The sequence below is a fragment of the Athene cunicularia genome (assembly GCF_003259725.1).
Source record: "Athene cunicularia isolate RWA chromosome 1 unlocalized genomic scaffold, athCun1 chr1_part2, whole genome shotgun sequence".
Classification (NCBI taxonomy): Eukaryota; Metazoa; Chordata; class Aves; order Strigiformes; family Strigidae; genus Athene; species Athene cunicularia.
Genome location: NW_020799092.1, coordinates 36760255 through 36784262, shown reverse-complemented (window position 1 = coordinate 36784262; position 24008 = coordinate 36760255).

Here is a 24008-nt window from a genome sequence, read left to right as displayed (position 1 = left end):
TTTTTTTTTTTTTGGTTTTTTTGTTTTGTTTTGTTTTTTTTTTTCATAGCAAACTGAAAACATTTTTATTTTCCATATTTAAAGGACACAACAATAAGCTGCTGTGTACGGAATGCTAGAAATCACAATATACACAATGTCTGCTTAAACAAATGCAATATAATATTTAACAATAAGCTAAGAATAAACCAAATAGATTTACCATGCATCAAGCTCAACAAGCCCTCTTTGTTTTGGTTTTTATATAGAAATATGTTTTGTTGTACCAGTTGATGAAATATGATTATAGAATCTGCAAAAAAGAATAAAACTATTCAGCAAATATGTCTACTCCATTGGTTTTCAGGAGTCTTGTATACAAAATTAATGCTTTACAAACGAGTACTTCATAAGGGAACAACTCTGTAAAGGAAAATAAATTTATTATATAAAACCATGAAGTAAATCTCTAAGCACACGATGCAGAGAAGGAAATATACGATCGTTCATATTGTAGGTGGAATCTGTAGACCTAACTCTCTCAGCACTGTGCTGCTGCTCTGAGCCAGTTTTGCTGTTTTAACAAATGCATGTGAGCTCGTTGGAGTTATATCAATGCAAAACTAATGTAATGAGAATAAAAGGTACTCTTTTATTTTATGGGCCTGAGTGTATTCCTATTAAAGATAATGAGGGCTTTTTTTTTTTTTTTTTTTTTTTTTTCCAAACATATAATTAAAAGCAGGAACAGAGTTTTTAATAGAGTTTTCAGACATTCACAGATTATGTCCACTAGTGGTTAAATGAAATCTTCAAGGCTGCAGATGTATCTTGAAATTTAGGTGAGTAGAAGAGAGCATGGAATAGTACTGTGACACTTTGAACAGAATCCAGATTTAGAATAAAACTCACAAGAGCAAAGTCTTGCTTCCAATCCAGTCTTACTAACTTGCTTTTTTGTTATGCTACGGTCAAATTGAAATGAAAAAAGTCCAACAAGGCTTGCCAGTTTCAGTCTGTATCTGATCTCAAGATGTTATAACAGTACATTTAATTTAGTTTTACTTACAGTTTGTTGATACTTTGCTTATTTGTGTTTTGGTGTTTTTTTTTTTTTTTTTTTCCAGACTGGTTTGCTCTCTTTAAAGTTGATAGGAAAAATCTTTTCGACTGCAGTGGCAGCAGGATTTGGCTCTCAGCTCCCAGCCTATCACAAAGGAATTAAAATGTCAGCAGACTTTCTGACATTTCTGGTGGAAAAAAAAATAGAGAAGAAAAATACTTTACATCTGGAGAATTGCTATCTGCTTTGATTTACTTCTCCTCCCTTTCCCCTGTCACATTCCAAGCTCCTTCAGATGAGTGAAATGTCAGCCTCTTTGAAAGCAACAGTCAGTCTCTCAGGTTCATAAAGGCAAAGTAAATTAATTGAAATCAAGAAGGACTTGCATGGCTGTGATTAGAACAGGATACAACTCTCTGGGCACTCCCTATTCCTTCTTGCTTTTCTCTCTGACCATTAGTTAGGAACAGAGGGCAGATGGGGGAAGAAGGGAAGATCAGGAAAGCACATTTCATCACAGCAACAGCTGAACTACCAGTGCTCACAAAAACTAACTCAGAGAAACCCTCAGATTGTCTCTGCTCCCACTCAGGAGGCTAAACATGAAAACAAAAATAGGAGATAGGTTCATTCTGTAATCTTTCTGTGGAATAAACAGACTTTGAAAGCAGGAGGATCAGTTGAAAATGGGAATTTTACAGCAGTTTATTTCACAGCTGATTGAAAGGAAGGTTGTCCTATTTGCTACTAGTAATAAACTCAAGGTTTAACACATATGTATATTCCAATTTGTAGTTTAGTAATTTTATTCTCCTTTTAAACATTAACTTCAGCTTTGGCCTGAGGAACTAGGAAGGAGTATTCTGGCTAGGATTTATCTTTTCCTTTTTTTTTATGCCTTGTTTAAACAGCAGTAAAATGAGCCTTATGATTTAAAGCAAAAAGCCAATTTTATTAGTACTGGTAGAGATACCAGTGTTATACAGACACTTGTGCCACATGCAAAAGGATGAAAGTGGTGGAAATACAAGGGATTTTAATCAGGTCAAACTTGTTCCAGCTCTAAAATGTGGGGTGCTTTTTTGTTGTTGTTGTTTTCTTTTTTCAGTTCCCACATAATCATTTTTTAAGGTATAACATTTAGAACCTGTCAAAGTTATTTCCAGATAATTTTTATTAGAGCACCCTTAGTGGATAAAGAAGCAAAAGATTAGCTGGCAGACTTCAAGCCATTTTTATTGTTGCCTTTCTTTCAGTTTACTTATTTATTTTGATAGCAGAATTTGCTGTTATCGTCTTGCGAAATCCAGAAAAAAAGTTCATTTTCACAAGGCTTTTTATGTCAAGTAAAATTAAACAATTCCTAGGAATTTATTGCGGTGACAGAATAATTGAGGAGAATCCTTTTCAAAACATTACAACATTTTCAGATGCTTGAAGCCTCCAAAATCAAAGAGGAAAATAAAATAATATGTCATTTTCATGCCGATTTTAATGAAGTGAAAGGGAGATAATTATAATTAGTTGTTCATCCTCAAATTTAGCAATGGAAATTATTTCTTACATGTTGCTAGCATAACTTTATGCATTAGACAAACAGGTATTCAACCCTTCATTAAACCTGAGGTGTGATAAGTTGCAGGCCTGCATTAAACTTGTCATGCTCTTGCATCAGCCTCGTCTCAAAGAATGAATGATAGTCTGTTGCTTGCAGCATTTCATTTAGCTAATGAAAAAGTATCTTCGTGTTAGATGTCAAGTACTACAACAGGGTCACATTCTGCCACTTTTATTTAGTAGTGCTTTACTCCATGAGTAGATGCATTGATGTGAGTGAGACTACTCACATATGCCAAATTGTGAATCACTTGTAAATGTTTATTCACAATGGCCCCATTCATGCAAAGAACTGCTCAGCACAACATGAGTAATCGGTTCATAATCAGGCCCAGCTTAAGGTACTATTCAGCTCTGGTAAGGATTGCAGAATCTTGCCCATGATGGCTTAAGGCCAAACTCAGATTTTTTAAGCAAGATGAGTAGCTCCTTATTCCACAAATAGTGCAACTAGAGCCAACAGGGCTATTTGTAGGGTTCACTTTTTATAAGAAAATTCTAGAAAAGAGGCATTTCAGTACATACAAACAATCTGAGTAAGTTTCTAGTCAAGGTAAATTATTTTATTTTCCACTAAACTCCCACATTTGACAGGACTTGTGTTCTTGTGCTTTGATTTTCTCCACTTCATGATTTCTTAGCATGAGCAACTAATATTTTCACTGCTTCTTCAACATGTGGCAAATGCACTAAAAACAAAAAGAGGTGATTTACATAGCCCTCCTGACAAGTACTTTAACTAATGTTGGAGATATGTGATCATCATGTAATGCTAAGAACTAAATTTATAGAACTTCTGGGCAAAGAATCCCTATGCTGTTAAAAGAGAAAGTGAAATATTGTTGTAATTATTGCTGTGAAGAATTTTTGATGACATAACACTGTTCTGTTTTTTTCTCCTATGACTGATTCATCAACAATTTGAAAATATTACCCCTGTATTTGAACAATTTTTTGAACAGAGATTTGTACAGACTCACATGAGTGATGGAAAACATTGCATTTAGCAGCTAATGACGCAGTCTCCTTAATATAAAGTTGGTCAGAAAAGTTTGACACAACTGATTTCTACCTATAGTTTAATCAGCAGTGTTACATACTGCAAGAACATATCAATGAAAGCATCTTTTGTTGCTGAGAATAAACTGAAATGAACTACATTTCTCACTTCACTTCTTTACTGTCATAATATTTTATACTGTCAAGTGTTGTTCAATATGTTTAAAGCATTTAATTTTGACTGTGAACTTTATAGTAAGGCCCTGAAATACATAACAAATATGACCAATACTGTGCATTTAATACTGAGATACTTTAGCACAATAGAAGTAAATTATTTTGTTTGCAAAGAATAAAATATTACAGTTTTTCAAAATGACATGATGGATTAATATTTTATTGATTGAGTTAGATTAATTACTAATCAGAATTAATTGGGCTGATCAGAGTTAGAACTCATTTAAAACACATATACTGCTGAAATTCAAAATGTTTCCATGGGAAGGTTTTTCTGTGACAAGCACTGATTTTTTCTCCCAGCACTTTCATACCCAATTAAGAAGTGACCCACACATCTCCAGACTTTTTCAGATTTGGATGGCATCAGAATGATAGTAAGACATTGTGAGTTACCCAAATTTAGGTACTCATTTATTTTATATCACTTTCAGTAGCCTGAAGAAGCTGAAGTATGTTTCTAGCTTTAACCAGGTTTACAGCTATTTTGTATTACCAGAGCAACATAAAGAAGTCATGGTACACTGGTGAATTATATGAAATACTGGTGGTATAAACAAACTTATTAAGTAAACATCTAGAATGCAAAGTCGTGGTAGTTGAAAGAACATATTTTAGATTTAAATTGTGTAAAATAAGCAGCATGCTGGGCAAACACTGAATATGAGTTGTCTCACATCTTCTGTGAGGAGTGTCAGGGAACCATGCTGGAGTAAGGAGGAAACATAAACCAAAGGCATCTCTTCCTTCCCTCTCTTGCCTAAATTCCCCCACTTAAATCTCACCAGGACCTGTGAACATAAGAACCACCTCTCTTATCTCTATTTGTAAGAACAGTATGGGTTTAAGGAGTCTTGAAGGGCAGAGGTAGGTATATGGTAGGTATATGGTAGGTATATGATTATCACTGACAATAAAAACCTATTGGTAAATTAAAGAGTAATTTTGGGGAGAAGTGTCCAGTCTCTACATTCTCTAGTCATGGATTTCAGGTTTTCTTTCCCTACATTTTAAGGCAGCATGAGGGCAGAGCATTAAATCACAGTGACCGTTGAATCCAAATTCCTGAAGCATGGCCATTCTTCTCTGCACCACAAACATCCTAATCTGCTACAGCTGTGGCATGCAAATAAAGGAACATATTACAACAGATTCACATAAGATATATTTGAAATATTGACCTGTTTCTGTCAGTCATTTTTTCTCTATTTAAATAATATAAAGGTTATATAGTTCCTAATCAAATCTGTTTAAATTCAGTCCACACATGAGATGGCATTGTTTTTTCAATATATTAAAAAAAACCCCTCACAAACAAATGAGTCTTCAAAATCCATTACCTTCTCCAAGAGTGAAAGCTGTTGAGAGTCCTCACACTCAACAGGTCAAAACTACATCTTAGCTCATGCTGCCCACCTTCACAACAATGATTATTCCCATAGAAATAAGCAGTAGACTAGACTTAAATAATCCATCAATGTGTAGGCAATAACATTGATCAAAGTCAACCATTTTAGTATGAAAACGATCATTTGGAAGACTATAGGTTATACAATCAGGACAGAAATAACATTTTCTGACTGGCTTCTACAGTGGAACTTGATTGCTTACAAGATGCTGTTTACCTGAGTACTTTCCTATGCTCCAATTCTAACTACACCAACCCTCCATAACCTAACAGCTGCCGCTTCATTTCTCAGAAGCTGAGGCAGTGATGGTCTTTGCATCTTTTAATTATTAGAAATAAATGAAATAGGCCTGATTCTCCCTGCCTTGTATTGCTGTGAGAGTATCCATATGTGCATACCAATCAAAGTTTAGTATATTCCCACTAGCATTACAGCTGGACCAAGTCTTCTGCTATAATCCAGTAGTTGCAAAAGATTAGATATGCACCCAAAATTGCGCTTTGAATGAGCAATTTATTGATACAGAGAGGGATGACTAAGGTTAAAACCTTTTTTTTGGTTAAAAACCAACACTCTTTTTGTTGTTGTTGTTAAATCCGGTCTGATTATAATTAACAAACTGCTTGTATGTGGATAAAGGTCCTAGTTAACACTTTCACAATGGTTTTGCCCTTCTGAGAAAGAGGACAGTTACAATTAAAGCTTTTTTTAAACAGTGTCCTCAAAGATGGACAGAAGTATCTGAAACTGTATAAGACTGTATTTACTCAGGTGTATTTACTCAAATGATTTTGTTTTAATCATTAAAAATGGAAACCAGCTGAGATCTTTAACTCTGAAAATGACAATACAAAAGGTTCATTGCATTTTTCTTTCATAATGATATTAAAGGAACAACTCAGCTTTTAGAGTGCTAGGAATTATTTTCTCATTAGTTTTTATAAACATTTTATAAAGTTTATATATATAATTTTATAATGAAATTCATATTTACATATGGAAAAATCTGACAGATGTTACTTGAACACATAGAGTGAATAAAATACTGAAAGATTTGGGGAGTTTTTTTAGAAGAAGTTTTGGAATAGAGATCTGAGCTAGTGAGTATTATTTAGCAAATGCTTAAGCAATATATACAATGAGAAAAAAAGGAAAATACACTCATAGGCTGGGAGTTTATTGAATAGTTAGAGCCAGAAAACTCAGTGTTGGTGGAGGGATGAAATTTCCTTTACTCAAAAATCTCCCTATGATCAAATCCTAATTGAAATTAGTGGGAATCTTGCCAGTGACTTCACTTGGGAGCAGAATATGATCCCTAATAAATACATAATAGATTTAGTATTCTAAATCAAATTGTCCTGGAACAGCATTATTTAGTTTATATGAATGGTTTCTGTTAGTTAGTTCATTCTGCTATTTTTAAAACACTGAACTTTATTAAATCAGTGTTTTACGCCTAATTTACTGCAGTAGTTTCCATATTTGTGCCTGCTTTATTTTATTTTTTATTTTTTTTTAAAATGATCAGAGAGACTAGGATGAACTGAGCAAAGGTTTTTATTTTTAGGAAGACCTGTTCTAAGGAGGAGTGTTAGTTTTAGTTTGAAAACAGTTCTACAGATACACTAAATTGCTAGTGAAGAGGCAGAGCATTAACCCTTCTATAAACTAATTGGGCTAATTCTTTTCTGGAATTTAGGCAAATAATGTAACTGAGATAAACAGCGAGTCATTATATGTCCACATTTATCTACACTTCCTATTTATACTGCTAAATTGTTAAAACAACACTGACCCATAAATTTGCCTTTTCGTTCTCATTCTTTTGGCAGTGTTTCCTACATGCTGCACTTTTTAAGAGTGCAGTTTGGTCTCCTCTCAAATAAATAAGAGCCATGGAAGGAAAAAGCTGCAGCTACAAAGTAGTTCTAACCCATTAAATGCAGATGGCCCACAGGGGGTTTAATCATAAGAGAGAGAACACACATCATGCTGAAATATAGAGCTGTTTTCTATCACTTGTTACCATTTGAATGTCTGTCCCAGGAAAGTGAATTCAATATATCTTCCTGGCCATCAGTTGCCCTCTGAATACTCCTTCTCTCTCTGATGTAGCTAGATTTCCCTTTAGAACATACAGAGATGAATGAGCTCTTACCACACGTAGAAGTGAAAGAAAACATTTCTTTCTGCACCAGAACAGATGAGATTCATCATTAAGAGAATGGATTTGACCTTGTCAAGTGGACCAAAGCAATTTATAAACAAACTCCTACAGGGGAGGCTACTTTTGGCCAAGTACTATATTAGCAGTGTTTTACTTATGCCCGCTGCTACCTTACAATAACTTCACAAACAGGCTGACTTCCTGAAATATAGGGTGCTGAGAGATATCACAGATGTACCTAGAAACGCTGGGATAGCATAGGGTTACTTCCCTCCCTAGAGGCTGTATAGAAACATGTCCACCCACCTTGCTATCATTCTTGGCAAAAGTTGCTCATCACTAACTAGATTAAAACTGATTTTGATTTTTAGCTTTATGTAGCAAACAACATATTTATACTTCAATTCGCTATTATTATTATTATTATTATTATTATGTTGTTTGTGTAAGCAACACCCATATGGAAGATAGTGTCCAATATGAAATTTTTGGCATCTAACTTTCAGAACACTAGCAGAATAACAAAAACAATTCAGTGTGTGTCTATTTTATTCCCAGTGTTGGAAAAAGAATATGAAGAGTCGCTGGTTTGCTACAAAGTTGTTTAGAACAGTTAATACTCCCATTTCTACTGATAACTTTTCTTCTTTTAATAAGATACTTAAATTGCAGGTAGGAGCTTTAACTCTCCTCCTCCCAAGCTTGTGCCACATATGCTTTTTAAGTGGGAGCAGTGTTTTAATGGCTACAAAAGCACAATGGCCTGTATCATTTTGTCTTGTCCAATAATCATAAGAAAGGCAGAAAAGAAAGGATATTCAGCGGCTCAAAGACAACCGTGTTGTGTGGAAGGAAAGACTATGTGTCAACCCAAAGGGATGGCTGTATGTTAAAATGGAGGAAAGACTCACTAGATGTATAAGCTACATATCACCGATAAGCAAGCTTTCACCATGACTTCCAGGACATACCTCCCCTTCTGTATCAATACTAGATGTGCCAGCAGAGCTGATAGTCTTATAATCTCCTCTCTGTCTCCAAAAAGGGAACCATGGAACATTTGTAGATGGGAACTGACCAGAATATTCACTGTTCTCTTAGACTTTATTTTCTTACGGCATCTATCCAAACAAAAGAGGTGATGTTACTACTACAAAGTCTACAATAATATGACTGTGTATAGTGATAATGTTTTGTTGCACATTTTTTGATATTGCTTTAGCAATCATAATTAGGGTTGATGATTGTGAGAAGGAGATCTTTCTTCTAATACTTAGAAGCTTTAATAGACTATGTGTGGAGTCCTTAGAGCCATTAAAACTCCCAAAGCTTTCAGTAAGCATGGAGCCTCCCTCATTTATGAGTCTTACGTGAATAGCCAAGAGCTTGGTACATATTTTAGCTCAGGAGAAATCTATGCTGTCCAAGTCTTGCCTGCTTCATCATAGAAGCTCTTTAATGTTCAAAAAATAAGACAACAGTCTCAACTATGTTTCACTGCCAGGAGATAACAAAACTGACCCTCTTGAGGTCAGAACAATGAAAAGAATTTTCCAAGTCCTCAGAAGGCATTATATTGCATATATTCATAGCTGCTTAACAGATTTATGCCTTATTCTTCAGTAGGTCAAATTCTCAAGGACTTTTGCTATTAGGCTGGGGAAAGACCACTTGCCTGCTTCTTATAGATATTTTTCATTATTCATGCACCTCTCTCTCATTGTGTGCTAGGTGTTTCTGAGTCAAATATGGAGATGTAGGACCTGTTTCTGATGTTAATTTCCCTAGTTTTATAATCACATCTTCACTGTGATTTGCAGAGGTATAAGGAATAACAGAGTCAGGACCTTGGGCCCTGGACCCAGTATACTTACAGTGAAAATACACAAGTTACAAGTTACAGAAAAAATGAAAAGATTGCAGCAAAAAACCCCAAGTGATTGAGTACTTATGTGTAACTTATTTATCTTGAGTCACATTTTTTATAAGTATGTATCTGTTTACACTCTTTAAGAAGAAGATCAAAGATCACAGAGAATTTTTATTACCCTGGGAAGAAATTTATCTTTTTTTTTTAAAGAAAAAACCATGGTTTATTATCTGCCTTAAATGAAACAAAAGCAAATCTGTCCCTCTCTCCACTTTTACACCAGGCAGGAAGCATCCAAGATGGGTGATACTTAGTGAAAAGTATTCTGCTATGTCTCAAAATTTACATAAAGGCACTAATTAATCCTGAAATCAACCCTCACAGTTTTGCTCTGCCTGAAAACTCATTAGGATGTTTGTAGAGATGATCTTTTGCTGTGTTAAACTTGGTCCCGTGGGGGTAATTACTTTTTTCTTGTCCTTCAGCTTTATTGATTCTGCTGGAAACCATAGTCTGGGATGAAAAGTGCTATTTTTGATTTATCTGTGTGTCAATATTCAGTTTAGAGACCTTGCGAAGTTGTCAAAGGCAAGAATTCTATAAACTGCAATAGTTTGCTACAGAAGACATTTTATTTATTTTAACTTCTGCAGCTCCATTCCACTTTGAGATCCAATATGCATATATAAACTGTTGCTGCTACTTTCCATTTTTTTAGAGCTCTTTATTTTCATATGAAATAGTTCTGTTACATTTCTCTAGTTTGTCAAAGCAAAATCAAGTTTGTTGTAACTCCTCACACATCTCTGCTTTTGTTAAGATGCAAGCTGGCTGTCACCTATTGTCTCTGCTTCACCAATGTTAGCAAAGTTGTTGTATGGCAAAATGTACGCTCTTTTTATATAGCCCTGATAAAGTATTGGAGTCCTCCCATGCAATGGTTTGGGTGACCCAAAAATTAGCTTTTTAATTGTCTTCTTTATTTTTGTAGGATGTTATGGATTTGTACTAAAATGATCCAGTGTCATTCATTTTCAGCTTGTGACACCTCAAAGCAGAAACAGTCCATAATTTTATGCAGAATGATTCGTACAAACAGCTATGTAAAATGATTCTTGTAGGTCACCAGGTTTATGACTTCCTCTCAGTTTCCTCACTTGCAGTCCTCATTATGAACAAAGCTTCCATTTTTGTTTCCCAGTGAATATCTTTGATCTATTCAGCTACCTGACTGTCCTCTTTATCATACAGGCTCCATTTTATTTCTCAGCTGCATATTTCTCTTTATTAGTCTAGTACCTTTTTCTGCTTGCAGACTTAATATTGTTTCTATGTACTGGCCAACATATTTTTCCACATAAGTGTGGGCATTGTTTGCTCCTGCTGGTGCTGTTTCATATGTGATTCATACTCAAAGACTTCTTCCACCTGGTGTTTACTACAGAACTGCTGTCAGCCTCTAGCTTTTACTAGCACCGTAGTCTGGTTGCAAATATATTAGTGGTGGGAAAATCATGGTAGAAGCAAATTAACCACAAGCTGTATATTTTTCCTTGTGAATTCTGGAAGAGTGAGAAGCAATAGGCATCTGCCTGAATCTGGTTAGTTCTTTATCAGCTGACCTGTGAAGTTCAGGGCTCATGAGGAAACAATACTTGATTCCTTCATCACTTCAGAAGCATCTCATGCAGATATCCTTTATATGCAGCTTCCTCTTTGACTGACTAACACATGAAAAAGTTCATATACTGAATATGGAGAAAAGAAAATATAGTAGAAATGGAAGAACTATATGAACTATATGCTGCTGGGTGGCGTTGGGTTTTTTTTGTTGTTTTTTTTTAATGCGTTATTCATATAGAACATATTGATTTTGCATATGTCACAGAACACAACAGATTTCCGGTTAGTTTTAATAGACATAATATATAATTTTCCTTTTTTTGGGAATTTTAAGTAGAGATCCCAAACATAACAATTGTCCTGCCTTGTCCTACGTATACCTAAAGCTGTATTGTCCTCCTACCTTTCTAAATAAATAATACAAATAAGGTTTTTCAAGGTAGAATTAGAAACCATCCTCTTTATACTTCACCCATTTTTGTTCCTTTTGCTAAGAATTTCCCCATGAGGTTTACTTTGCCTGGATCATAAGAGATGAGAAGTGGCTTTCCATCTCCTGGCAAAAGTTTTTAACATCTGAAGCAGAGGAACCTCTCTTTAAGGCTGAAAGCATCATTAGGAGACATGACAGAGCTATCATTCAGCTCAAGAGCATCAAAAAGAATTCTGCTACATGAAGTATTTCAAGATAGGATTCCAATTTTTGCTCCCATGAATACTTAATGGAAGAATCTGGCAAATATAGCTGGAACAGGATAGGAACCTTTCCAGATAAGAGGTTATCTATTAGATCATAAAAGTAATTCTTACTTGTATTTGTTCACTTTTTTCCCTTGCATGGTGATTTCTTATGCTTCTGATTTCAACAGAAGGTAACAGAAGGACACTTCTCCCTTAAATACCCGATGGCTTGTTGCAAGGATAATGTTTGGGAAAAAATTTGTTATAGTTTTTCAAGTAGAAAAAGGAACAGAGACTGATCTTGCAAAAAGCAGAGCCCAGTGATAATCCCACCTGTGTCAGGTTTTCACACGCTCTGAAAATCCAAATCCACCTTTTGCAAAGAAGTTTGCAAATCCTGAAAAGTTTTAGCTCTGTGATATGTTTTGTGTTGCTGAAACCTATGGAGAAGGTGTTCTTTAGTGACATGCCCAGAACAGAGTTCTCCACACCCGGAGTATTTTAAAATTGAAGACACAGGTACCCCTTGGGTTAGGCTTCATTTTAGAGAGTGTCTTAAAGTTGTAACCTTTAGGTTTACGTACATAAAATGGCAGAGAAATGCCTAAATCTTCCATAGTTCCTATAAGGTTCTATCATAAATCCTTGATTCTGATCCCAAATTCTTCTCTCTTTTGTCTCTTTTAAGTGATGTCTCTTTTAAGGTTCATGATTTGCAAAGCAGATAGACCCTGTGTGTCTCAAAAGGTCTATGTTTTCCATATGTGTATTACATAAGTTTTAATATTTGTTACCATAATTTTAAAACAGTCTTACCATTATTAAGGATATCAAGGCTGTATTTTTATATTTCAATATTCAAAGACAGCATAACACAATATGTTGTTGATATATTCAAATATACAGGCAAATATTTTATCTGTCATAAAATGTTTGTTTTAATTTCTCTACATATATTTTAAACAGTATGTCAAATTGTCTGCCGAAAGTTTTGTGAAAAATAGTAAAATGCTGAAATTGAAATGATGTGGCTTTTTCAAGATAAGTGATATTTTCAGTAAAGTGTTGATCAGTCAAAACCACACGAATCTGCAACATTTACAAGACTTAAAGTGGGATTTGTATCCAATTTCAGAAACTAATCTTCATCTCTGAGTTTATCTTCCATAAAAATATGGGGTTTATTTTTCAGATTTTGAAGAAGCTACAGATAAATGGTGTAAGCAATTAGATGGGTGGAAGCAGTGACTGATCCGTAGTTGACTCTTGCTTAGATGAGAACACTTTGTGCATATTATTAACATAGACAAAATTTTAATGTCATAGTGCTGATTCTCAAACTCTAGTATCAGCTGTGGGATTTTACCCCCTTCCCTTGTTGACAACTGTGTTGTGTGTAGACAACATGATGTTTTCAGACATGAACCCATTTCAGGATGCAGCTGAGCCCATCAGAGAAGCTGGTGGTGCCTCTGAGAAAATATTTAAGGAAAGGTGAAATTGCTGGATAGAAAGAGGAGGAGGGAACACCAAGATCTGAGGAAAAGAAGGAGGAGGATGAGGATGGGGAGGGGGGTTTGGAGGTGCTCCAGGCACCAGAGCAGTCTGTGCACGACCCATGCTGGAGCAGTTATTTCCTGAAGGAACTAAAGCTCAGGGGGAGAGTCCATGCTGCAGCAGGGTAGAGGTGCGATAGGAAAGGAGTGACAGAGAAGAACTATTAAGTACTGACCATCACATTCCCATTCCCTCTGTGCCAATGTTGGGATGGGTAGCAGAGTTGGGAGTGAAAGAGCAATGCTGAGCCTGGGAGAGGGACGAGGAAAGTAATTTTGATGTTTGTCTATCTATCTCTCTACCCTAATCTATTTTAATTGGGGTGGGGAAAAAATAATCCCCAAATTGAGGCAGTTTTGCCTATCACAGTAATTGGTAAGCAATCTCACTGTCTCTATCTTGACCTGTAAGCTATTTTCTCCCCTTCTCCTGTTAGGGTAACTGAGCAGCTGGGTGGGAGTTTGACCCTTTATCAGTGCCAACCCACCACAACCATCAAATTGGTTCTGGGTCCTAACAGATTTGGTTTGGCTAAGACATGTTCAGTCATCAGTCTGAAGATTTCAGGTGATTAAAAATCTGCCACTGACCATGACAGATTTGTTTCACTTGTCAGTCCTGCTCATTTTGAAACATTTTTACATCGTTTCTCAAAATGTTCACCAGTCCTAGTTTGCAAATATGTGCACCGATTTGGTATGGGACTTTACTCTTTCATGGACAATTTGATGACCGCATCTAATACCCATTTATGGTGAAATGGATAGAAAAAAAGGTTTTACAAATCTGAGTCAGAGTCTGTAGAAAAGGTTTTTCTTATTTTGAATTTAATGCTACATCTTGGAAAAATCATCTCTTTTACCTTTGAAGTATGTTGGAAATCACTGACAACAAATATGAGCATTTACATTGCAAAATACTCATATGGTGAGAAATTAAACTGCCTTAAAAATTTACAGGGGTGGGACGTGTAAGAATACTGCAGGATCAGGTCTTTGATGAGTAGGCTGTACCACTTTAAATATTCCATTAACCATAAATAGAAGTATAGTATTACCTCAGGAGCAGTGGAATAAAAAAAATATCCAAATAAATATAAGGAACAAAATATACACTGTAAAAACACAGCAATCATGCAAGAGGGAGTACCAAGAACTATTCCTTTTATGGATGCTATTTTGTACCCTATTTCTATCACCTAAACACTTTCTATATATCCTAACTTCTTGTGTGTGGGAATACATGTAAAGGATATTTTCCTGATGAGTTCCCAAGTGCAAAGGACAAAAGGTGAGTAATGTGGTGCTTTCCAACTCCTGTGATGCCTAGTCCATGGAGATGTACCAATACACTGCTGCTAACCTCTTCAGAAGGAAATAAGTGCGACACAATAAGAAAGCAGCAATATACTATAGTGATATAAAAGAATATTTTTGATCAGGAAGCTTCAATATTAATGGAAAGTGATAGTCTTCTCAGATACTAAAGGAAAATCCTAACCAATTTTTTTTTTCACCTAATTGGCTGTAGAGGAAGCCTAGGAAAGCTGGCCTTGCCTATCTGAAGTTAGTTTTTGTGAACACCTCATGAAAGTAATGGTTTTATTAAAGCATTCCTTCTGGCTTACTAGGCAGAAGGTACATACACCTTTCTAGTTTTAAGACACGGGAATGAATGGTGATTGCAAGAATGACTACTGGCATAAATTGTAGCCTTCCTAGGTTTGCAGTGGCTTACTGCAGCTCATCCCAAAATGATTATGGGCAGTAAGGAAGAATATAAGGTGATTTCTATGCTGTCCCTGTCTAAGTGCTTGGTTGTTGCCCAGGTTGGGGCTCATTACTCTGAGTCTCTGCCAGGAGTCAGAGCAAGTCTGGTTCTGCTCACTCCACATGAATCTGGATCTTTCTTTTGTAGTGCTGCCCCTTCTATTTTGTTGAGCCACACATAAAGACTGAGATGAGAAGCAAGGAAAGAAATAAGGAGACTATATTTTTAAAAATGACATGCACAGGTCTGCACATACATAATATAGCTCACAAAAGTTATGAGAGTTAGGTGGTTAAAGCTGCTAAAAGTCTTTATGTTCTCCTGTGGTGAGAATGTTGTCTTTCTGCTATCCTAAAGGGGAAGGGAAACCCCTCTGGAGAGGTCATCTGTGATGTTCATTATCTCTGAAATGCAACTATTGTATAAATCAGGTTCAAACAATGTGGAGTACACAAATGTATGCAAACCTCTGAGGGCAAGTATGTGAAAAGGTTCCTCCCTCTTCCTACTTCCTTCTCCCTCCCCACAAGCAAGGCTTGCAGATGTTTTCTTCTGCTCTTTATTCTTTTGTTCCTGTTTGGCTGTGACCCTTACTCCCAACTGATTTTTTTTTTTTTTTTTACAAACTTTGTTTTTTCCTGAGCCTTTGATCCTGTGCCTTGACTCTTGCAATAATGAACATGAAACTATTATTTTGCTAAATTCATTTTATGATTCCTTACCTCTCAGAGTTCCCATGAACAATAATACACACTTTTTTCTGTCAATGTCTTGCAGAAAAAGAGGGAGTCTCACAAAAACTAGCACCTTGCCTAAGGAAATACAACTTTACATATGTAGATTAAATATTTAAGATTATACATTATAACTATACATTTGATTATCTAGTCTGTCTTCGTTTATATTTCTTCAGTTTCCCAGATGGAGGAAACTAGTTAAATGTTAAAAAAGATTCTAAAAGAACCAAGTTTAGAAGACATGCAGCAGACAAGTGGATAAGACTCTAGCATTGAGTCAGGAAGAACAGTTCCTTTTTCTCAGAAAGAAATGCTGCCTTATACCAAAACTGTATATACTCTTAGTTCTTCTGACTTTTTTTTTTTTTTTTTTTTTAAATGATTTCTGTGCCCAGACATCTCAGTTGAATCATGAAAAGTGGGAGAAAGAGGATCTGTGTCTGCTTCAAGGAAAATAAATCTGCCTACCCAAAAAACATTCTAGCTTTTGTAGTTGAATATCAGACACATAGTATATGACACATGCTGTGAGAATATCTTAAACTATGAATCTAGACCAACCAGTCTAGACCTTACTATCAAACTAGTAAGGTTTTCCTCCATGAAACTGTGATTCAGATGCATATATTGAATAACATACATGTATAACAATAATCATAGAAAAGTACAGCTTGAGAGAAACTGCAAGAGTGATTTTTTATACACCTCCTTTCAACTGCTCCAGTGATTTACTAGAATCTCAAAGTTGGTGGCTCGCCTTTGAAGTAAGGTGATTCTCTAGTCAACACAAAGCTGATCAAGGAGGCTCTCTCTCCTTTGTAACAACAGTGGAGGAAGTTATTTAAGGTTACTACTGTCAGCTGCACACAGATCTTCAGACTATTTTGATTTATGTCATAGGCAGGCAGGCCTCAAGTTGTGCTCAGATGATCAGAAGCAGCAGTAATAACTTGGAAACAATATTTTTTCTCAAGTTTATGTGCTAAGTACAACTCAGTTGGAACAGAGGGAATCAAATCCAATTTTTGTAGTTTGGTCTGGTGAAATGAGCAATATATGTGAAGAGATAGAAGGGGGATGATAGTGACTTGAACAGTAAATCATTGACCAAAGATTTCTTTTCCTACTCTTTTCCTAAATAAGTACTTTATTTAAAAGCAAAAATCTAATTAATACCTATTATGTGGTTTCAGAAGAAATAAGGAAGAAACCTTAATAGGAGAAAAAAGCTCAATAAAGAAAGGTAAGTAGAAGGAGAGAAAGGAAAAAGAGTCTTCTGCTTCTTTCAGTCTTTGTAAAATATCTTCTCATTGAACAAACCCCCAAACGTGAAAGATCACCAAAAGAGAAAAAAAAAAAAAAAAAAAAAAAAAAAAAAAAAAAAGCCAATAACAAAACAACACTCCCTAGGATCAAATCCATATGAAGAAAAATGCCTTTGGCAGATAGTAAATCAAAATTGCTCAAGACAGTTCACTCCAAAACTAGCTGTCTACAAAGTTGCCTGGAGACGAAGGAAATGCTGGTGAGATCTCCACTTTCAGAGTTCACACTCATCGTATCTAGCTGAGCCCCAAATAATTCTGCTACTCTGCTCTGACCCATTACCATGGCAAGTGACATGCCCAGCTAGCAGTGCTGGGAAAGACATCCAGTGCTTCATTCTCTAGCAATTATCTTCATGTAATTTCATATTTGTGTTTCCCAGTTATATGCAACAGAAAATAGAGTAGTTCTTGTTGCAGAGCTGCTGGCAGAAAACATTGATTTATTGACAATATAAATAAAAACCTCATAAATTGGCTGAAAGCTGGCAATCATGGGCAGGTTAAAGGAGGGTTTTTGCTGGGTAATATATTGAAGAGTCATATATACTTAAATCATGTTGCTGAACCATTTCCATTCTAAGGACAAACACACACATTTCTGTTACGTTTTAAATCCTAGAGTAGCCAAGGTGTGGATCTAGTTCAGAACTTCCCCAAAGTAGAACAATTCTGAAACTTTATATTGAAACTGGCATAGAGCAAATGGGGACAAAAGCAATTAATATTTGTAAGTACACTTCACAAAAATGCAGGCATGTTCTGGTCTGGTCTTTTTTTTTTTTTTTTTTTTTTTTTTTTTTATAGTAAGTAGTCCACAGATTCGTTCTTCTATTGCACTCTAAAACCAATTCAAAAATCTTACATACAAGAATATGGAATAGATTATCGTTGGAGGTTTCAGTGTTCCTTAATGGAGATACACATAGAGAACAGAGAAGGTTAAATCTTGACTTAGATGAAATCAGAGAAAAAGCTCCCCAAAATCTTAATATATTTATTCTTGTTCTGTGTCACTTCTACTATCTTAATATGCTTACATCATTATGCACAGGTCAAATGGAAAAGGTCTCGCATTTCTTCTCTACATAAGATGCTTTGCTCTCAAGCCCTGAAATTCATTGTGGTGTTATTGGCTGCAGATTTATAGTTCAATCAGCTTTGTAGTAGCCTCTTCTTTTATGGGTGGACTTTCTTTCAACATTATGAAATATGTGCTACTTCTTTCCTTTTCGGTTGGAACCAATTTTTTTTAAATCCCACTAACTTTTCCTTAGGATCTACAGACCATGGATTGCATTTCACAGCTTAACTTCGATGATGCACAAACTATGTACCTTGCCCAGATGATAGTCCATTGAAACAGTTTTTCAAGGTATGACCACACATTTATTGCTGAGCAGTGAAACAACTAACTATCATTATTTGAAGTGCTGGAGTTCAGAGCTAAAAGCTCTTGTGGAGCCATGATAGTCTTTCTTCTCCACAGTTCTCTTCTCAAGATCTACTGTTGATGATATAATAAATCCAGATTTTGAACTCTTGGTGTTGGATCAAAAGATCCATGGTCACACAATGTAAAATATTTCTCTGATATAAATGTAGTTTATTTATTTAGATTTAATTGGTAAAAGAAAAATTTTTTTCTACTTTTTTTCCTTACAGGTACCTGTTAAGGTTACTTTGTATGTATGATTCACACCAGCAATGTAAAGCTTAGCAGTTTTGTTTGTACGTATGGAGGCTTTTCTCTCAAAGCACTACCCCATATTTATTCTGAGGTAAAACCACAACAGGATAAATGACAGATCATAAAGCCCCACTGTATTTTTTTTTCTATCTTGTTTATATGACTATATCATAAATATTGTCATTGTTTATAATTAGTCTTATCTAGAGAGAAGATTTTGTTCAGATGCCTCCTGTGTGACAGCAGGCATATTTATTAGTATCCTGGAATTAAGCTGGAGCCCTTACAGTTAGATTTAGAAGCTTAGGCTTCTTAGCTTGAGCTATAACAAGTCATTTGGTAGAGATACACAAAACTAGACAATCTTGTAGAATTTGTTCAACTCTAATTTCCACTTATATGCTCAGAGTGCTAATTTTTTTTTAAAAAAATATATATTCTTCTATTCAAAATTGTGATCCATGATTTTCCTTTTTGGAGAGAACATCTGAGACCCAATATATAAGTTTAAAACTTCAAGATGTATTGACAATCTGACTTCTAAATGGAGTGCTTATGACATCAACACTTTTTGTGAGCAGAGGTGAAATTAAACACATTCAGTGCCGAACTAAACTGGAAATCCCATGCCTAGAAAAACAATCTGGAACTTGCACTTCCTTGACGTGAGTCTGGTGCACCCATTAAGCTTCCCTCTAGTTCTTAAATAATAAAGTAACTTAAGACTGATTAATGTATATATATATATATATATATATGGTAATTATACTAAATTAATATTGAAAAATAATATTTTAAATTCTATATTCTTAGAACTGATAAGACCGTTTAGTTACTGTTTAATTTTTTCTCAGTACTGATAAAAATTTAGGTTAGAAAGGGAGAAGAGGAAACACAGGCAAAATTCTGCCTTATTCTTGGTATGAGGCGTGCAGGTATGAGATACAGTGTTCGGTTTGGGCTGCTACCAGGTTCATTTTCATATCCAATAACTTCAGTGAACAGAATTTCACTCTATCTTCTCCCACTGATAATAAAAATTTGGTACCACTCATATGCGCATACTTAAAACTTCACAAAGGTGAAGGGATGCTTTTGAAAATTGCCATTTCAGATATAAACTAAAACTGCAGCTCTCAATCAGTATAAAGCAGGAGTTGATAAGGGTAAAACAATCATAAACATCACTCTGGACAGACTTGGTTGAACCTGTTAAGCAGCAGGTAGAAGCAGCTCTAGCTTGAGTTGTTTAAGGGATACAACCACGTCTGAAAGTCATAATAAGTTTTTATTATGAAATATCTGAATCTAGTATTTAACCAGAGAGATGGTCTTGTATATGAAAGAAAAACAGGTCATATATTGCCAGAAACTGTTTAATTAGGAACAGTTAAGAATGATAAATTTGAGTGAAGGAAAATTTCTTCTACCAAGGATGACACTTGAAACAGAGCCCCTGTAAGACTCATGGTGAGTACAAAGTGGTGTTTTTTCCAGCATGAGTCTCCAGTTTCACTACAACATACGTAAAAGTTAGTATTTCTGCTTTGACATATTCTTGAATGTGGAAGAAACCACCACATTCACTCCAGGAACGTGCTGCTGGTGACACACTGATGCTCCAGGACCAGCTAAGCCACTTCATGAAAGGCAAAAGGCTGTTCCACTCTGGCTGTATTTTGAATTCTTGCTGTATCTGAGCAGCAAGTGATGGATGAGCTGTGTGCAAGAAATGGCGTAAACACCTCTTAAAAAACCACAGCTGCACTTACATCAGAGTCCTAAAAAGCAAACCAAGGGGGGAGAAATGAAAAACTGAAGAAAAAAAGAAAAATGGGTCCTTTTATATTTACAGAGGAAACACTTAACTTTAAAGCACATATAGAATACTAAGGTAAAGCACAAGTTAGTTGGGAGTCCTCCATTTCTGCAATATTTCTGAAAGTCTCAATGCCTCTTTCTCATTGTGACCTTACTCCTGTTGTGAATTCGTTTCTTATTTGGATTTTCAGGGAATGGTGAAGTTGAGGTCAGAATCCTTTTCTTCTTGGCCCCACAAGCAAGAGGAGAGTTCTTGTTTTAAAGGTTTTACGCTGAAAAAGTTCAGTCTTGCAACTTCTAATTCGCAAGCAAAGATACACAACTGTTGATGACAGTGTCACAATCTCAAATACCATGTTTGTTTAACTGACACCCATAAAATATCAAAGCTTCAAGCACATTTATAATTGCAACCATCACTAATTCACACATTCTATTTCACTAGCTGGACATAAAAATGTTTTTAACAGAAGACAATTAGCAACTGGAACAATTTACTTATGGATGTGATAGATTCTGAATGCACTCCTAAAAGCTGCTATAAATCATATAGAGGTTACAGGTTTAGGAAAAGCTAGTAGATAGGTTTCTGTTCACTGTATTTTTGGAATCATGGTAATCAGCACAGGTGATATCTGACTTTAAGATACACACATTTGTTTACCAAAAGAATATATGAAAGAAGTGGTCTTTCCAAAGTTTAATTTATTAATAATATTGTATGCATTTCTAAATATTCTGAACCATAACTTTCAAAGCTATCAGCCAAAATACAAAACATTTTTGCTAATGATCCTTGTCTTTGAATTGGTGTCAGTGGTGAAACACATTTTTTTAATGTATAATTCTAATTGCCCAAGATACTTGGTCAGTCAAACAGAAAAATAATAACCCAGAAATCCCCACAAAATTTTCCTCACTGTGTTCTTAGTGTTTTGGCCCCTCTAAAGATTGGAACATAATAAGATTCTGTAGAAAATCTCACACCCTTCTGCTTCTGGGCTGAACTGGGTTTGTGACAGCAGGACTGACATATTGGTTTCCTCTGAGTTGTGGCTGCCTGCTTTAGACTAATGAAATGCACAATACTCCTCAGTCATTTTCCATCAAACAATACAACAGGTATGTCCCCTTCCCACTGATTATCATCATAATCCCATGTGTAGCTCCAAAAAAAAAAGAAAAAAGTATGATATCTCTGAGGAGAATGATTGAAGGATGGATGTGACATGACTTTTTTTTCAGTATGTTCATATTTATGAATTCTGATTTTTTTCTTGAGCATAGTTAATCCATCCATGCCTCACAAATTGAGACAACATTAAAGATACTTATGATCACAGTTCTCTTTTTATCACTTTGACTTGGGTAATTTTTTATACTAGCATTTATACAGGTACACCTAAAAAAATGGGTGGCCTCAATACTGATACAGACAATGCCCTAAATATGCCATATTTGTAACATCTATTTTTAGTTTAAAAATGCCTGAAATTGTCTTATTTTACAGAATACATACAGCTATTCAATGAGTTTCTTCTGTGGAACGTTTTGTCTACTTAATTTAAACTCATTGTCTTTTAATCCACTTGTTTCTGTATCAAGAATTTAGATACACCCACCCACACCCAAACATACATATACTACACAAAGACAGAAGCTTTCATTTTATGTGCAGAAACATCCATCTTGCTGGTTGTGGAAGGGAAGAGAAGTCTCCCAGGAGCTCATTCCAAATGCAATGTCAAATTTACAATAAACAGAATAATTGCACTGTTTACAGGACTTATTTTATTACTATCCTTGTGATTGCTGCAATTGTAAATAAATATGTTCCTTGCCACAAATTTATTTTGTTTTCCATAAAGAAGGACAGATTTGCTTCCTTCCCCTTCAATTATGATAATGGGCAATATAAGTTTGTATTTAGGTTTCTTTAGCCAGTGTAAGCCAGACAGCCAGACAGCTGTTGATCTTAAAGGATTAGCACAAAACAAGTTCACATAGCTATAGATTGTAGTTTATCATTTGAGACAAAATCCTGATTGTGTTTTTAAGATACATTGCATTTTTGAAATGGCAGCTCCAAAGTATATACAATATATGAAAAATGATGTACTCTTCCATGAGAAACAGCATTAGTCCGTGGTGATCATGTCTGAACACTTAATTAGTCTATTGAGATAAACTCATGCTCAGATCAGCCATTGAACACATAAGATCAAAACATGCTGAGAAGAAAACAGATTTTCTCCTGGAACCTGGTTGCCAGATTGATTTTGCACCACCTCTTTCCCTAGAAATTGGTGATAAGTTTAAGGCTATATATTGCTTGAAGGACCTCCCCAGGACCCTTGCTGACTTTTGTATAGCAGCAACATTTTTTTTTTTTTTTCAGAGTCTGGTTCAAATCTGAATTAACCTGTACGTAAATGTACGATTAATGTAAATAGATGTACAGTTTACTTAATGAACTGATATACTACATTCATTTTGTGGTCAGTTCTTTAGGTAGTAGTTTCTCAAGTGGGATTTATTGTTGCTTCATCCTACAGCATCAGCAGATCCTACAGTACTACTGGAAAATCATCTCAATTCAGGACAGTCCCTTATTGCAGGAAGAAAAAGAGAAAGCATCCTGCTCACCTCTGTCCTGATTTAATAGAATGACAGCAAAGAAACGTTCCTATCTTGTGTCAGGCCTGACTACAGCTTTGACTTCTGGATACCTTTAGTAATAAATGTAACCTAAAGCAGTATAAGGATTTTCAAATACAGAACAGGGGCAAAAGATCAGTTCAGATCAGTTCACTGGAAACACACATTGGTATTATGCATGGCAGTGGTTCATCCAAGGTCAAGAATATGGAAGGTTCTAGTATAGTTTCTAGAGGCAGACACAAGCATCTTATTTCAATTTATATAAAGACTAGAGAATTTAAGAGTACCTAGCCTCAGAGAAATTTCTTTACTTAGAAATATTTTCAGGTATTTAGTTTCCTGTAAGCAAAGAACAGGGTAGGCAGAATTGAGAAACATTTGATGTCAGCAAATATTTTAATGGAAAAAAGCCAAATAAATCTCAAGTAACTTAAGAAGATTCTAAATTTCAGTATTTTGATAAAAAGTACAGTACATTTTAATAAAGAAAGCACACCCATTTTAACTAAACTCTTAGTAAGTTCAAACCTCTTCAAAAGATTTGTTTGTCATTATTTCTTAGGTTGAGCTGAAAATATTTTTTTGCTGTATTTTCACTCTATCAGACAATAAGAAACTAAATGCTTGCTGGAATCTATTCTGACATGATTTAAAATGTTTTAAAAGGTACATTTCTTGTCCTAAAATACAAATGGGTGAACAAAAGGGAGAAACAACTCAAAAAGGGTAGCTAGATTTTTTAAACTTTACATTGAAATATACCAATCATTTTGTTTTCACAAATTGGTCACTCTTCTGT